This window comes from Cryptomeria japonica, chromosome 7, assembly GCF_030272615.1.
Source record: "Cryptomeria japonica chromosome 7, Sugi_1.0, whole genome shotgun sequence".
Classification (NCBI taxonomy): domain Eukaryota; kingdom Viridiplantae; phylum Streptophyta; class Pinopsida; order Cupressales; family Cupressaceae; genus Cryptomeria; species Cryptomeria japonica.
This window is the reverse complement of record NC_081411.1, coordinates 198,933,554-198,950,400: the sequence shown is the minus strand read 5'-3', so window position 1 is coordinate 198,950,400 and position 16,847 is coordinate 198,933,554.

The following is a 16,847-nucleotide window of genomic DNA, read 5'->3' as shown; positions in this document are numbered from 1 at the left end:
GTGATATCGATGGAAGAGGTATTTCGATGGAAAAATAAAGGAGGTCACCGAAGCCCAAGGTTTCTTCGACATAAAAACCTGATGGATATTAGATAGGTATTGGTGAGGAGACAACCACAGTGACTGAATACAGCATTTTGATGAAGGGGGAAATGATGAAATAACTGTGTTAGGACAGAAGATATATGTTCATCTCCTCCCAATGTATAAAGAATGAAATCCTTCTCATAGTTAGGATTTACTAAGGTAGGATCCTAAGCAATGGTCTACTTCCTATGGGAGAACTCTGGTTCATCTTGTAGGAAGTCCACAAACTGCTGATCAGAATCGAAGACCTGCCAATTTACTTGGTTATCAAGCACTGCAGGTCTTGGCACAAGTTTGATCTGCTGTTCTTTCTCAGTTGCAACATGATATGGAATGTCATGTTGGGCACCAATTGCTACTAATCGGTCAACATGTTTATTCTTATTTATAGGGACACTAGAAATATTGAGGGCTTCAAATCCCTCAATTAGGTCACATTCTCTATGCTTGTAGGACTTAAGAAGGTTGTTTTTAGTGGTTCTTTGAGCTCTAATATGATTTAAAACCAACTTGTTGTCTCCATGCACCTTTAAGGATTTGATCCCTCTCTTTTGTGTCATTTGGAGACCCAAAATCAGGGCTTCATACTCAGCTACATTGTTAGTTGCATGTTCTCTTACTAAAATTTATTATTTCTCCTCATGGAGAGTATAATTCATGTCGATGGGACTTGGGGTATAGGGTTCTATATGATCATTAGCAACAGGTTCAACCCTAATAGTTACTTTGGTACCATATCTTTTCCTAAACAACATGTGTTACCAGTCAGAAGATAAGTAGACACCTATCTTGGTAGTGAAATATATAGACAAACAAATAGAAAAATAAGTAGTGAGGTCAATCACTGAGATGTCTTGCAACACACTACAACAACAATCTTGAACTCATCTGCTATATCTCCATTCTAGGAACTGATGCCATTCTGAGATAGGGGGATGTCAGATCAAGACACTAAATCGTCTATAAAAAGCATTAGTTGAAGGAACAACTAGTGAGTAGCTATACCCACCTAGGTTCTGCAGAGCCTAAAGTGAGAGAGTTAGTAACCAAATAGGTTCACTCTATAAGTTGGCCAAGTCAATTGGAGGTTTTGAACATAGGAGTTGGCATTTCCTTAGAACCTATCCAATCTGTTGATTTGAGACTGAACAGAACCCTAGCATAACTTCTTAAAACTGGCTATAAATGGTTCTTTTCATTTGAAACAAAATGCAAACCATAAAATCACCTGATAGCTTATAATTTTAGCTTTCTATTTCCCTCTAAGATATGCATGAAATTGATTTTCCTGATAATCACGTGGAAGGAGGCCTTTAGAAAACTTTTGTAAATAAATAAAGAATTTTATTTGTCTTTACATCTTTTGAATTAAAATGCCTTTTCAAGTGAATTATTTTCCCTCCAAACCTTGCATTGTGAAATCTAATCCTTTTAAATAAGCTCAACCTTATAGACACCTTCAAGGTATTTAATAAATCATTTCTCTAAAATTTCCTAAATTCATGATAAGACATGAGGTATATAATAATTCTAATTTTTATCTCTTGAAGTCAAAAAATTTGTAACAAAGTCACGCCTTCAAACCTTAATTTTTAGATAGTTAAATTTGCATTTTACATTTCTAAAAAATTGGAGGTTTTATGATATTCCACGTGATGGCTACATGTTGACAAAGTTACCCCTCACAACTACTGGTCCCTCTCCCTAATAGGGTATTTGCATGAAAACCCAAGTCCAGCTATGTCAAACCCGAGTTTGACTCCTTCAGACTCAAGTTAATCATTAGTCACATGTAGAACATGCATTCAAAGACTTTAATGACCTTCACTCCAAAGTATTTTCTTTTGGAAAAAACTTTTTCTTTCATGAAGTCACATTAATGTGCTTCTCTTCTAAAGTTTTTACAATATAATCATAAGAATATAGCCCTTCTTTTCATTTATAAGGTACATTTGAAACCTTTTGGAGCCTTTTAGTGAGATTTCCAAAACAACAAGGACCTAGGACCTTAGAAAAGATTGGAATAAGCTTCAGGATATTAAAATTTAGACTTAAAGCATGAAGATGCTAACAACAAAAAAACCCCTATTAATTGCAATTGACATATAAATGAAAATTGGATAACAAAAATAAATAGGGATATAACATTAGGTATATAATAATATCATATGTGAAAACAACCAATTATAAAATCAAACCAAATGATATATAGGATTTGGTCATATATGTATATGTAGATATATAGATATATACATAATATGTATATGTATATGATGTTCTGCAAAAAGAAGGATAGTTAGAAAAACCTATTTGATTTCTACACACACAAAGAGAAGCACAAGAAAAAAATGTTAGTCATTAGGGTTAGCAAATCAAAGATTAAACACTATCTGGTGCAGGAGCACCCTTCCAGACTCTTTCTCTTCTTTTTTTTTGTTGGTGTTATGCTTCTTTAGAAGCTATTGTACATAAAATAATGAGCCATGTGCTCATAGGTCCTAGTTAGGGTCCTAGTGGAGATCTTAGGGGTCATGAGTCAAGATTGTGATTTTCTTGAAAATGAAGGGTATGTGTGTCCTTGAAGTGTTTAGGGGTCCTTTATAACATGGTGGTGTCCTTAGGTTGGCCCAATGTGGGTCTAGGAGTCATGAAGAGCAACATTGGGAAAGTTGCTCAAAAGTTGCAAAAGTTGCATGACAACTTTTAAAAGTTGTCAAGCAACTTTTCCACCATGATATCAAGTTCTTTAGATTAGCATGGAAAACCCTAGTTTGGGCACATAGACCAAGGAAAAGGTATTATAATTACTTGCAAACACTAAATTCATGGGTTGGATGTCAGAGATTGCATGACCCTAGCAAAGAGATCAGACTGAGACTGTAAAACTATTACCAGTTAGTTTGAATGAAGAGAACAAGCAAATTAATGGATTGAGATACGTCCAAAACTATGTGTTTTGTCTTTCATGGTGTAAATAATTTCATTTCAAGCAATTATTTTAGTTTTTTACTTGCAGATTGAGTGTGTGTGTAAATAGTTTGTTAACTATCTTCTTATTGTCTAGTTTTGGACAGGATTGTGTAAATGAAGTCTTAACTCCATTCCCCATTGTGGAAACACCATGAAACCATGGGGAATGAGAGTGAAGACCCTGTACTATAGTCCCATGCAAGAAAGGCCCTTGGAAATGCAAGGAGGCCAAGCAAAGGCCCATTCCTAGGTGAGACTGGACTGTGCCCGATTAGGAATGGTTGTTGGTGCAGAGGTCTTGGAGAGCAAGGTTGGTTAGTGGAGAGAGCATCCTCTGGAGGAAGTGTAGAGGAGTGTTTGGAGCATCATTGGTGTGAAGGAGGAGCCTCCACCAATCCAAACAAGGTGGCTAAAACTCAAGGTTCTCACTGTGACCCAGGTAGACCCTAGAAACCCTCACAAAACCCCAAAATTTGCCCTAGGCACTATACGGCCACTTGGAGGTCCAAAAACTAGAAAATCCTTAAGCCCTTGCCAATTGAATGGTAGTCCATTTTGGGAGTTTGGGTTTTTTGTGCATCATTTGTGAGAGGGAGCCCTAGAAGACCGGTTAGGAGGCCTAATTGGTCCTTATCCTTGTAGCCATGTTTTGTAAGCAAAAACACAAAACAGTGAAATCGGTAGAAAGGATGAAGGTAGAAGCTTCTTGGGGGCACATGGAGGGATGTAAATGATGGTTTAAGACCTAATTTAACATTTCTAAGACCTTGGAAAGTGTGGAACAAGCCTTAACCCTTATTAGCCATAGTAAGGGGTTTTGAGTCCCATGAGTAGGTGAGACCTTAGCAGCAGCATAGAAACTGATTGGTGGGTGGATTGGGCAAGGTTAGGGGATTCCTCAAGCAAAGGGAGTCTTAGAGACCCTATGGTGTGAGGAGAACACCAGGTGATCCAAGGAAAGGATCCAGGAGCCAAACCCCATCCCATCACTATCCTAATCAAACATATCAAGAAAGACACTACACAATAAATAAAAATCTTAATGAATCTAAGAAAAGCTGAATTCTATGGTCTAACTACCAGAGATAGCAAGAAACTCTCCAACCAAAGCAGGGGAGACAAAACCAAAAATCTCTGCTTAGGGAGGAGCTCTAGACCCCAAATCTAAAGAAAGAAATAGAGATAAAGTAAGTGAATTGGATAACAACAAGAATGTAAAGTGCACCCCTAATTTTCTAACCAAAATGCTTAAAATTAAATGAAAATATTTAATGAATAGACAAAAACTATAAAGATAAGTAGAGATCCAATAGCCAACAAGATGAGAGGGGGGGGTGAATCATACAAACTTTATCTTCCATAAAAACATTAGATTCAACCTCGGTAACATATAATTCAGTAATATAACCAAAACTGCTAAACATGCAAACTCAAAAGCATATAAACATCATATCACTCATAACACCAGATTTAACGTGGAAACCCAAATAGGGAAAAACCACTGTGGGATTTCGGACCCACTAAGAAATATACTCTTCTTGAGTATGCCCGGTTAAAAGAAAATCCTATTAAAGATTACAAGCACATTGCTAGATGTGACCCGGTTAAGGGATTTCCCTCAGATCTATTAGGATCTTCACCTTGTTAGAAGTGACCTTGTTAAAGGATTTCAAACACTCAATCAGAATGTCACCTTGCTAGAGGGTTTTACAAATAAGACTATTATGTCCACTCGGTTAAGAGATTTTCTGTCACTTTCACAAAATAATAGTAATAAAAATCTATCTGTAACTTCATATCTAAAATGCTAAAGTAGATTCTGTAAAGCGGAAAAATCGAACCCTAGTCATTCTCCCCTCCCCAACTCCGAGGAGAGAGAAGGGAGAGTCACCAGGGTTGATGGTTTTCACTTAGGGGAGACTTTACATTCAAAAGAGGGGTTGAAACCCACAAGATCCAATCCCACGCAATGCAAGATTGGATTCTAAATGAGTTTCAAGGGTTGTGATAGCAAGGATACCCTCTTTTGTAAAGAATGTAGATAGAAAGATTGAACTAGGAATGCATGCAAAGTAGGAAAGATTCACTTATAAACAGAGATAGGAATATGATATGAAGCTGTGGACCTGGAATTAGCAGTAAAATGTCGAGACGGTGCTGTTCTGCAAATTTGAGCGAAAGTTAACGGGACGATGGCGTCCGGCGTGCACACGGTCCTCCGAAAAATCCATGAAACGAAGGGGGATTTGTTCATCTCTGCACAAGGATTCCAGATCTTCAATTTCAGCCGCGTACTTGCAACCTACACACAGAAAAGTGAAGACGATTGGGGGGTTAGGGATTAGGGGTTTGCCCTTAGGTCAAACCCCGGTTTTGGAATTAACCAAGAAATCAGAAATGCTTGTAAATGTAATGTAAAACAAGTACTAATACCTTGTTGTAAGGATGTTTGTATCCTTATATGCGAAGGTATAGATGTTGTTGTTTGTTGTATGTTGTATGTTGTAGCATGTAATAAGTGATCTCCTCTTCAATGGTTGAATCCTTATCTTGAATGCAACACTTAGCCTTGAATGGAGACTTAGAATGATCAATTGCTTGAAGGAATGCTTGAATGCTTGAATGCTTGAATGTCATTTCCATGTCTTGTACACATATGTCCTTCCTCTTTTTGACCTCCTAAATGGGAGAGGAAAAGTAGTTTTTATACTTGCCAATTAGGGTTAAAAGACTGATTTTCCCGACCTTAGGCCGACCAGGAAATGTTATTTTCCAATTTGCAAACAAAAAGGCCCGAAGTCCCATAGGAGACCGGGCCCAAAATAGGGCCAGGGACCAGGGTGCTGGGTGCCCTGGTCCTGAAGGACCAAGGCACTAGGCGCTCTGGTCCCACCTCCCGGGACAATGGGGTGCAAGGAGGATCAGGCCAGGGTGCTGGAAAAATGTAGTTTTTGATGTCATGAGCAAGTTTCGGGGTCTCCATTCAGGTTCAGTGTTGCGTCGCCATCGTGAAGACCCAAATGCGGTCGAAATTGCAAGTGTCGCAATTTTAGGACACTACATTTAGCCCCCACTTTAGCGGGAGTATAAGCGTACGCTCATACTTCCGGTAAAGTACAAGGAAACAACATTGAAAAACTTTCACCACGTCAAGGAGGCAAGATACACCAAGCCCCCAGTGGACTAAGGATCTTACAACTTCGATTAACAAAGTAAAAGGGAAGATCATGAGGGAGAACCATGACTGTCAGTAGTAAGGTTCCCTCACTATGAGTCATGCAAGAAAGATATCAAAAATTTTCAAGGCAAGGCTAAATTTGTCAAGAAATTTTCAAGTATCTTGAAAAGATATGAACGGGATGTATGCCCCCCTACGTTAAAGTGATTGCACACGCCTCACCGGGGGTGATTGCTTTAAGGTAGTGATACATATAAGAAATGAGAAAGGAGCATGTTATCACAAGGATTTAGCCCCCAAGTGTGAGATAAGCCCAAGGATAATAGACACAAAACACAAAGCACAAGGTGACTTCGCTTTCCTCGGGGTCAGTATGCTGTATGATAATTCATGTATATCATATGTATGTATGCATAATTGTTCTTCATTCCCCAGTCAAGGAAGGTCACCTAGAAGAAGGGAACACATGTGTCTTTTGAGTCAACATGAGAGAGATCGAGAGATCTCAATGCTTTGCATCATCCTCAAGTAGACAACACTAAGGACAACAAATAGAAGAATGAGAGTAACATATAGAAGAAGTAACAAAAGAGAGGAGGAGAGAATCTGCTATGCTAATGAAACTAGTCTAGCACATCATCTACCCCCCGATCTTGCTGATCAATGTTTCAAGAAGGTAGGAAACACGCTAGAGGAGGAACATCCAACACAGCAGATGGAGCTATCACAAGATCCAAACAAGGGCTATGTTCATATCCCAAGCCGTGGTGTTCTTGTCTAGGAGCTAGGATAAGTGCTTTAGAAAATTCGTTAGATAAATGGTTATCAACATCAACAAGTTCATATTCACTATCAGAATGAACAGGAGTAACATTTGCATCATGAATAACATTTTCATCTATGTCATCATCAAGATTTATAAAAATAGGATCTTTAACTCGCACAGGATCAAAACCATCATGCATCTTATGTTTAGGAGATTTCGGCTCAATCGTCGGCTGAGGAGAAAATGGAATAATGCTTGTTGAAGGTGTTTTTGGGGATTGCAAAGTTTGAGAAGTAGCTGCCTGAGCTCTAAGACGACGCTTTCGTCGGCATTCACGTTCAGAACGATTTCGTCTAGTCTTAGTAGGAAGTTGAGAAGATTGAGGAGGAGGAATGTTCTAATCCTTATCACTTGGGTGTTTAGGTTGTGGTCTCTTAGGTTGAATAATAGGAGAAGAGGAAGGTCTCTTCTCTCCATAAGAGGAAGGAGGAGGAACTACTCCATATAAGGGAGGAGTATTTGGTTTAGGAAGGAGACCAAGTCCATCATGACGAGGAGGTATAGGTCTACTCTTAGGAAGTTTATTAGATATAGGCATAGTCACATCCATGGGAACGGGCTGGGAATCTTCTTGAGGAAAGACATTAGTTTTATCTTTCAAAGGAAGAACTTCCTTCTCAAGAATGATAGGAATATCAAATTTGGGTGTTCTAGGTTCACTTAGAGATAGGATCATATCTTTTTTCCACTTTTGATAAGATTTGAAAAGGTGATCACTTCGCAGAGGAAGAGATTGGAATTGTTTAGGCCAAAAATAATCAATAGGAACGCTAGAAGTTCTTTCAGCTGGTTTAAAGAGACTATGATTGACAGTAACAACTTCACCATTATGGGGAAATTTCAAACACTTGTGAATAGGACAAGCAATAGCTTTCATGGAAGATAGCCAAGGATAGCCAAGCTTCACACGAAATTGTTCGAAAGATGGAATAATAGCAAAGTTCACATCAAGGGATTTGTTACGGACCTCAATAGGTAATGTAATAGAACCAATTGCAGGAGAAGAAAATGCATCAAATAATTTCACAATCACATCTGTTTTGTCATAGATCACTTGATTCAATTGCAAAGTAAAAAGAAATTCTTCAGTAATGACATTAACCATACAAGAAGGATCCATAAGCACTCCACAACAAGGTGTGTTCTTGAGTTTTGCAACTATATATAAAGGACCATCAGATGCCCTGATAGTTTCATTGGAATCAAATGTGATGGAAGGTTCTTTAGGGATTTTCTGTTGCTCCACAAAATTAATCACATTTGGAGTCATAGACACGAGATCATCAGGTGAGACAGAGGAATCAGTAGTATCAATCGCATTAGAGGTATGAGAAGGCAATGGATCAGTAAAAATCTAAAGATTTTGGTTAGGAAGAGCTACAGATTTGTTGCCTTTATCATTCACACCAGAAATAGAGATAGTATTATTATCAATCAAATCTTGAATTTTCCCCTTTAAAGCAAAACATTTTTCAGTATCATGCCCAGGTTGATGATGAAATTGACAAAAAGATTTGTTATCAAAATAGGGTGAATTAATCTTTGCAGGATCAATTTGCCTTATAGGAGGAAGAGTAAGCACATTTTGTTCCAATAACTTATTCATAATACTATGCAATGATTCATTCAAAGGAGTAAACTTTCTTTCTTTCTTGAAAAACTTAGAAATAGGAGACACACCTGATGCTGTATTCACATTGTTGTTGATGATGTTTTCATTGAATTTAATGGACTCTCTGTTTAGTTTAAACTTCCCAAATGGTTGTTGACTACTATCACCCTTATCACTCGGAGCCATAGGATGTGATTGTTCCATTTGACTCACAATTAGTTGATAATTGTGAAGAGTTGCGCACAACTGTTGGAAAGAAGTAAACTCAGAAAATAGGAGTTTTTCTCTAATGTCTTTTTGTAAATTAGAAATAAAGATTCTTTGAATATCATTGTCAGGCACTGGAAAAGAAATTTGAGCATACAAATGCTTATATCTACCAATGAAATCAGTCACTTTTTCTTTAACACCTTGTTTACAATGCATTAAATCAATCAAAGTAACTTTAGGACTTATATTGTTTTGAAATTGTTGAATGAAAGCATTTGCAAGTTGTTCGAAAGAAGTAATAGAATAGGAAGGCAACGAGCAATACCATTGTAGGGCTTTGTCTCTTAATGTTCTAGTAAACAGTTTTGCAAGCAACCTTTGGTCATAAGCAAAATCAGTACATATTGTTTGAAAGGTCTTAACATGTGTTAGAGCATCACCCTTACCATTATAAAGCTCCAAATGTAGAATTTCAACATGTTTAGGGGGGATAGCTCGAACAATGTCAAGAGAAAGTGGACTCACAACATCAAATGTGGGCACACTAAACTTAGATTGATTCATAGAGGCAATTTGTTGCTGTAAAGAAGAGACAGTTTGTGCAAGATTGTTAATGGTCGCTTTAGTCGAAAAGTTCATATTAGATGTGTTAGATTGTGATGGAGGTGTTATGTTATTGAAAGAAGGTAGAGAGTAAGGTGGTGGGACACTATGATAGTTAATCATAGGAGATGATTGGACAGGAGGAACACTACAAGGAGGAATGGAATGGTTAAATGAATTGCCCCCTTGCATCATGTTCATTTGTGGAGATATAAGAGGAACACTCACTGAAGGAATGAAAGAAGAAGTCGGATTGAATGAAGGAAGAGGGTTGATTGGAGAAGAAGGATTGCCCCCATGACTAGTGATCATAGGAGGAATGTCTTGTATTGAAGTAGTCATTATATTTGATGTAAAAGTAGGTATACTAGCAATAGGAGTCCTCAAAGGAATAGAATGATTGTCTTGAGTAGGAGGTTGTGTATAACCTAAGGTTTCGGCACAACTTTTCATAGGCATCACATTCGAATCCACAATGTGTGCAATACCATGCAAAATATCAATTCCATTCTTATCACTTTGAAGCATACGTTTTAGACCCTCAATTAAAGGAAGAGCTTGACTATCAGGGTATTCTTGAGACATCCATTGTTGAAAATCGTCAAATTGGTTATCCAATTTTGAAAGTTGTTCTACAGAAACCTCATGGAGAGCTTCTTCATCATTAAGAGGATTAGAGGAATTACCCATGTCCTCGTTAAAAAGGCCATTCAAATTAGGTTCCATCTCCTCAATAATTAAACCTTGGAAGGACTTAATTCTAAGGCTTCGTCTAGTGGGAATAGTGTAAGTAGGGCTTATTGTTGTAAAACTCATGCACTAAAGAAAGAGAGAAGATTTTGAATTTTAGAGCAAATTTTAGTAAAACCAGCCAATCTTCTAGATTTAAGCTGTTAAATACAATCAGGACAATCTCCCGAAGTTTCGGAAAAAATGTCCGGGACCATGGCGCTCGGAGTGCACACGGTCCTCGCAACTTTTTTCAAAATTTGCAGGGATGAAAGTTATGATGATTTTACAGCTAACCTGAAAAAATTGAGTGATTTTACGATCTGTAGATAGGCCAAATTAAAGTTGCAATTTCAAAATTGAACCCTACCAAGATTGTCGAAAAATGCAAAATTTGAATTTTGAAAAAGAGAGGGAAACTGAAATTTTGAATTTTATGATTTTAGAGGGAATACCAGAAGCAATGCAAGTTTTGAAATTTGAAGGTTGACTCAATTTCACGCAAAATTCAATTTTGAAAGCAGAAATCAAAGTTGTTGTAATTAAGCACTTAATTTCAAAAGTCACAAATTGCAAAAATTTGAATAAAGAATTGAAATTTCGAATGAATGCTAACACACTTTTCAGATTTAGGACAGTAAGAAACACAATTTTGATATGAATTTTAATTTCAACAATTTTTGAATGATTAGAAGCCTCAATCCAAGCAATCGCTAGACCAACTTTGACTGTAATTTTGAAGGTGTTAAAATTGATAAAATCAGCCAAAATTCTGGATTTTAGCAGAAAAATACAGTAAGATCTAGCTCCCAAAATTTCGGAAAAAATGTCGGGGACGATGGCACTCGGAATGCACACGGTCCTCGCAACTTTTTTCCAAATTTTCAAGGATGAAAGATATTATGATTTTATTGCGGAATCCAAAGTTACAGCTGATTTGGAGATGTTTTGATCAGTGAAATTGTCGGACAAAGGTTGAATCAAGAGGGTTTCGAAAATTAGGGTTTTGACACTTAACCACTTAATTTTCAAAATTAAAGCACAAATATGAATTGACAATTTGTAATAGAAGGGCAGATCTGAAACAAGCATTTAACAATTAAACATTTCACAAGTTTAATTACTTAAAAAGAAAATTTAGGGTTTTTATGCAATTAACCTCTAAAATTTTGCAAAAGATCAAACATGGAAACGTAATCAAGGAATCCAATTTTCAGATCTAACTATGAATAATCAGAAAGGATGTTCACGTCGGGTTCACCAAAATGTAAAGCGAAAAAATCAAACCCTAGTCGTTCTCCCCTCCCCAACTCCGAGGAGAGAGAAGGGAGAGTCACTAGGGTTGATGGTTTTCACTTAGGGGAGACTTTACATTCAAAAGAGGGGTTGAAACCCACAAGATCCAATCCCACGCAATGCTAGATTGGATTCTAAATGAGTTTCAAGGGTTGTGATAGCAAGGATACCCTCTTTTGTAAAGAATGTAGATAGAAAGATTGAACTAGGAATGCATGTAAAGTAGGAAAGATTCACTTATAAACAGAGATAGGAATATGATATGAAGCTGCAGACCTGGAATTAGCAGTAAAATGTCGAGACGGTGCTGTTCTGCAAATTTGAGCGAAAGTTGACAGGACGATGGCGCCCGTCGTGCACACGGTCCTCCGAAAAATCCGCGAAACGAAGGGGGATCTGTTCGTCTCTGCACAAGGATTCCAGATCTTCAATTTCAGCCGCGCACCTGCAACCTACACACAGAAAAGCGAAGACGATTGGGGGGTTAGGGATTAGGGGTTCGCCCTTAGGTCAAACCCCGGTTTTGGAATTAACCAAGAAATGAGAAATGCTTGTAAATGTAATGTAAAACAAGTACTAATACCTTGTTGTAAGGATGTTTGTATCCTTATATGCGAAGGTATAGATGTTGTTGTTTGTTGTATGTTGTATGTTGTAGCATGTAATAAGTGACCTCCTCTTCAATGGTTGAATCCTTGTCTTGAATGCAACACTTAGCCTTGAATGGAGACTTAGAATGATCAATTGCTTGAAGGAATTCTTGAATGCTTGAATGCTTGAATGTCGTTTCCACGTCTTGTACACATATGTCCTTCCTCTTTTTGACCTCCTAAATGGGAGAGGAAAATTAGTTTTTATACTTGCCAATTAGGGTTAAAAGACTGATTTTCCCGACCTTAGGCCGACCAGGAAATGTTATTTTCCAATTTGCAAACAAAAAGGCCCGAAGTCCCATAGGAGACCGGGCCCAAAATAGGGCCAGGGACCAGGGTGCTGGGCGCCATGGTCCTGAAGGACCAGGGCGCTCTGGTCCCACCTCTCGGGACAATGGGGTATAAGGAGGATCAGGCCAGGGTGTTGGAAAAATGCAGTTTTTGATGTCATGAGCAAGTTTCGGGGTCTCCATTCAGGTTCAGTGTTGCGTCACCATCGTGAAGACCCAAATGTGGTCGAAATTGCAAGTGTCGCAATTTTAAGACGCTACAGATTCTTATTTGCTCAATACAATCTAGACATAGAACTAATCTTGTCCATCTACTGGGCTTCTATACTCTGTTATTCAAATAGGTCTTCAAGCTTCTATGCTCGGTAATCACTATGTAGCATCCCTGTGCTCACATTTGCCTACATGCATTGTTTATCAATAGCTCCCTATTTATAAACAATTAGCTAACCCCTTAATCTCTTTGATCACATTTCCCATGATCAATCATAGCCATCAGATCTTCAATCTTGTCCAGTTCAATGTATCCTTCGATCTGAAAAATGTTTAACCCCACCTAGGAACTTGCATACATTTCTTGGAAATTGTGCTAGGGTAATGCGGTTCAATCTGCGTTGTAGATCTTCATGCTGATTTTCCTTTGCCATAGATTCATTAACAAACTTCATGCATGGCATACCAATCATTTAGTCAGTTCCATCTCAGCGGCTTCCTTCATTAAATAATGCATGTAACTATTTAATGTATTCTGTTACAGCTCGGTTACAACTCGGTAACAACTCGGTGAATACTAAACTTTACTCAGTAGACATTTTGCTTTCATTAACCAATAGCGATAACCTTAGGGTTTACCAACTAGGTTCTTTTCTCGGTAACATAGTATAGTATTAACCTTACAATTTACAACATATGTATGATGTTAAAACAATCTAAACATCATGATCTCATCATTATCTGACTTGGTAATAGTTGCCCATTGAATACCTTATTCATCCCCTTATTCATCATATTCTTTCTATTTCTTTTACCGACATCTTTATACTCATCAAATCATACTTCTCAAGATATGGCAACATCATACTGAATTAGAAAATCAATTTCTTAACATCAATGACAAAATAATAATATTAAGACAGTAAACATCCTTAATTAGTTATATCCATAATCATCAACAACCTTCTCAATATCCTTATTGAAATGCCAACAATCTCCCATTGTCAGTTATAATGCCAAATGCTAACAATAATTGTTACTACTTATCAAATTGCCATTAGTTTTATGTAAAAGTTATGCTATATACTCTAGTTGGTTATCTATTACCGAGATATTTAGTCGGTATGCACAGTCTAGTCGGTTACAGAACAAAGCAGTCACAAAATGCGGTATACACCGAGCTATCTACCGAGTATCTTTACATGTCTACCGAGTAGCAAAGATGACACACCGAGTTGATATACACTGAGTGAAACATGTTACCAGATTCATTGAACCTGGACATGCATATGAAAATGTGTTATAAGATCGAGGCACATCTAACCGTTATCACATTGGAAATTGTACTTAAAGATTGTGTATGATTTTGAGGTCATTTAACCAATTAAATAATTTGCATGGTTATTCATTCAATAAATCATGTTTGTAAGATCAAAGCAATGAAAGGATCACCGTCATAAGAGATCTATTTATACAGCATGAGTTAAGAGTTAAAGAGGTGTGTGCATGCATGTAAGAAGACTGTTACAGAGACACAAAGGTCACCAAGAAGGTTTTCAGAGAACAGTCAAAGAACAGAGTAAACAGAAGGGTTTACTGAGTTACTATATGGGTTACCGAGGTATGCTATAAGCAAGGTAATCTTATTCTGAGCACATAGAATCTGCTATAATATTCTAGATGTAAAGTTGCAGATATTTGTAATGATTTTACTGTAATATTGTGAAGTTGTAAAAGAAACCTTTAACAGGGTAAAAGACTCTAATCAAGTCTATAAATTGTAAAGCCTCTAACCAGGTGCAGCATTTAGTTTAAGTGTTGTGAAATCCTTTAGCAAGGTAGATCTAACAGATCTTGATACTCCTAACAAGGTAAGCTATTAGAAATAGCTAAACATGTAGCTCTAATCGAGCACTCTTTATTATTGCAGTAGTGAAGTTGTGGGTGCCATCCCCACTGCAGTTTTTCTCTCTAACCAAGAGTTTCTGTGTAACCAAAATCTATGTGTTATCGAGTGAATCATGTATGATTGTTATCTATTTGTTTTAGCTTTATATTATGTTTTTTCACTATTCAGTTTATGCATAACAGTAAAGTTATTATTGAAGAAAAGTTTTGGAGTACTGATTCACCCCTCGTCTCTCAGTACATTAGCTTTCCATATTTGGGCTAACAATTGGTATCAGAGCCTGAATCTTGGAAAAGGGTTTAACTGCCTAAAACCAAAGATCTTATCAATGGAAGGATATAAACAATCTCAGAGGATTGTGTATCTGCAAGAAAAGATAGATCATGCTAATCAAGTGATTGCAGACATGCAAAGGCAAATGCAAAAATCTCTTAAAGTGAGAAGAAGATTATCTGATGATTTGTAGGACTCTCAAGAGTTAGTGGAACGAATTGAGACATCATCTGAGAACAATATATCTGAAGAAACTGAAGAAATGATTGGAGTATTGAAAGAAAAGAACAAAGCACTGGGTGATCAACTCAAAGCAATGAAAAGAGAACATGAACATTTCAACACACAGATGACTGAAAATCTTGATGCATTGAGGACAACTGAGGATAAAGTAAGAGATCTAGAAAGAGAGAAACAACAACTTGAAGTCTTAATATCTGATAAGAATGATGAAATCACAAGGTTGACTAGAATTCAACAAAATCTGTCAAATCGACTAGGTTATGCACATCATGAAGCAATTCTGAAGAATGATGAGAATCAAGCATTAAAACTTGAAGTATCAAAGTTAACTGATGAACTTGAAACAAAGAATAAATCAGAAGAAATACTGAAGAAGAGTTATGAAGCATCAAAGATGTTGGATGAGCAACTGAATACAAGACATCCCAACAAAGATGCAGGACTCGGTTACAAAGGAAAAGTCTCTACCGAGAAAGGAATTCATACTACCGGGAGAGGAGAATCATCAAAGCAAACTGGAAACAAGAATAACATCAAAAGAAAGAAGCCTATTTGCAACTACTATGGAAATCAAGGTCACACTACCAACATATGCCAAATTAGAAAAGGTAAGCAACCGAATGTCACTAAGTCCAATGGTTATTGTTACAATTGCAATAAATATGGTCACACATCTAATCAATGTAGGAAAAAGTTTGTTAACAATTATCAAAAGGAAAAATTCAAAAGGTTTTGTAAAAACTGCAATAGATATGGACATAATACCGAGAAGTGTTGGTTTAAGAAAAAGAACTATATGTGGCATGCACACCGAGAAAATGCTAGAGGTTACCGAACTCACACAGATCCTTACCAATAGTATTCTGCAGTACCATGGGATTACAATATAAGGATATGGTGTGAATGTTGTGGAAGATATGGACATATAAGTGCCAACTGTTTTATAAGGTTTGGGATGTACAACCGAAGATCATGGAGAAATCCTGGTATGGCATGTTTTCATTGTCATAAAGTTGGACACTTAGCTAGAGATTGCAGAGATCAACCTAGAAAAGACACTGAAGAAATAAAAGAAAAATTAAAGATGATTTGGAAAAGGAAGGAAATTATGTCAAATGAAGAAAGCACCTTACCTATTGAGTTAGGTGCACCTATTCCAAATTAATCGGTAAAGGTATGAAGGGACTGCATTCTCTGAAGGTTAAAATCTTAACAGTTCCTATTCTATTTATGTACTTAATTCAAAATCTGCATAATTAAGATGTATTAGTAAGTTTGAAATTCTATCAAAGTCTTTTGAAGTAGTTTACAGGAGGTCTTTCAAGTTGGTGAATACAAGAAACCTATCTAGTCGGTGAAGGAAGGAAGTTTGGTTACTCGGTCAAAATGAAAAAAGGTGAGTAAATCGGTTAAAGAGGAATCAAGTGCATTTAATGTTTTTGACCTAACCCGCACGGAGCCCAATAAGGTATTTTGTGTACTTAAAAGCATTTTCGTGATCATTTTCACTTACCAAGTTTTCGAGAAAGTAGAGCAAGTGAATCTAAGGTGATCAAACCTCCTACAAAGAAAATTTAAGGTATTTACATCAATCTCAACACATCGTTAAGCTGGTTTACCAATCTTATCTAGTTGCCATTATCTTCTTAGCATAAAGCATTAGTTGTTTGAAATCCTGAAACCTTAAGGATCTTTTGATAGCTTTTATCTAAAATATTCAATGGCGCCCAAGATCCAAGATCCCATAGTTGTCAA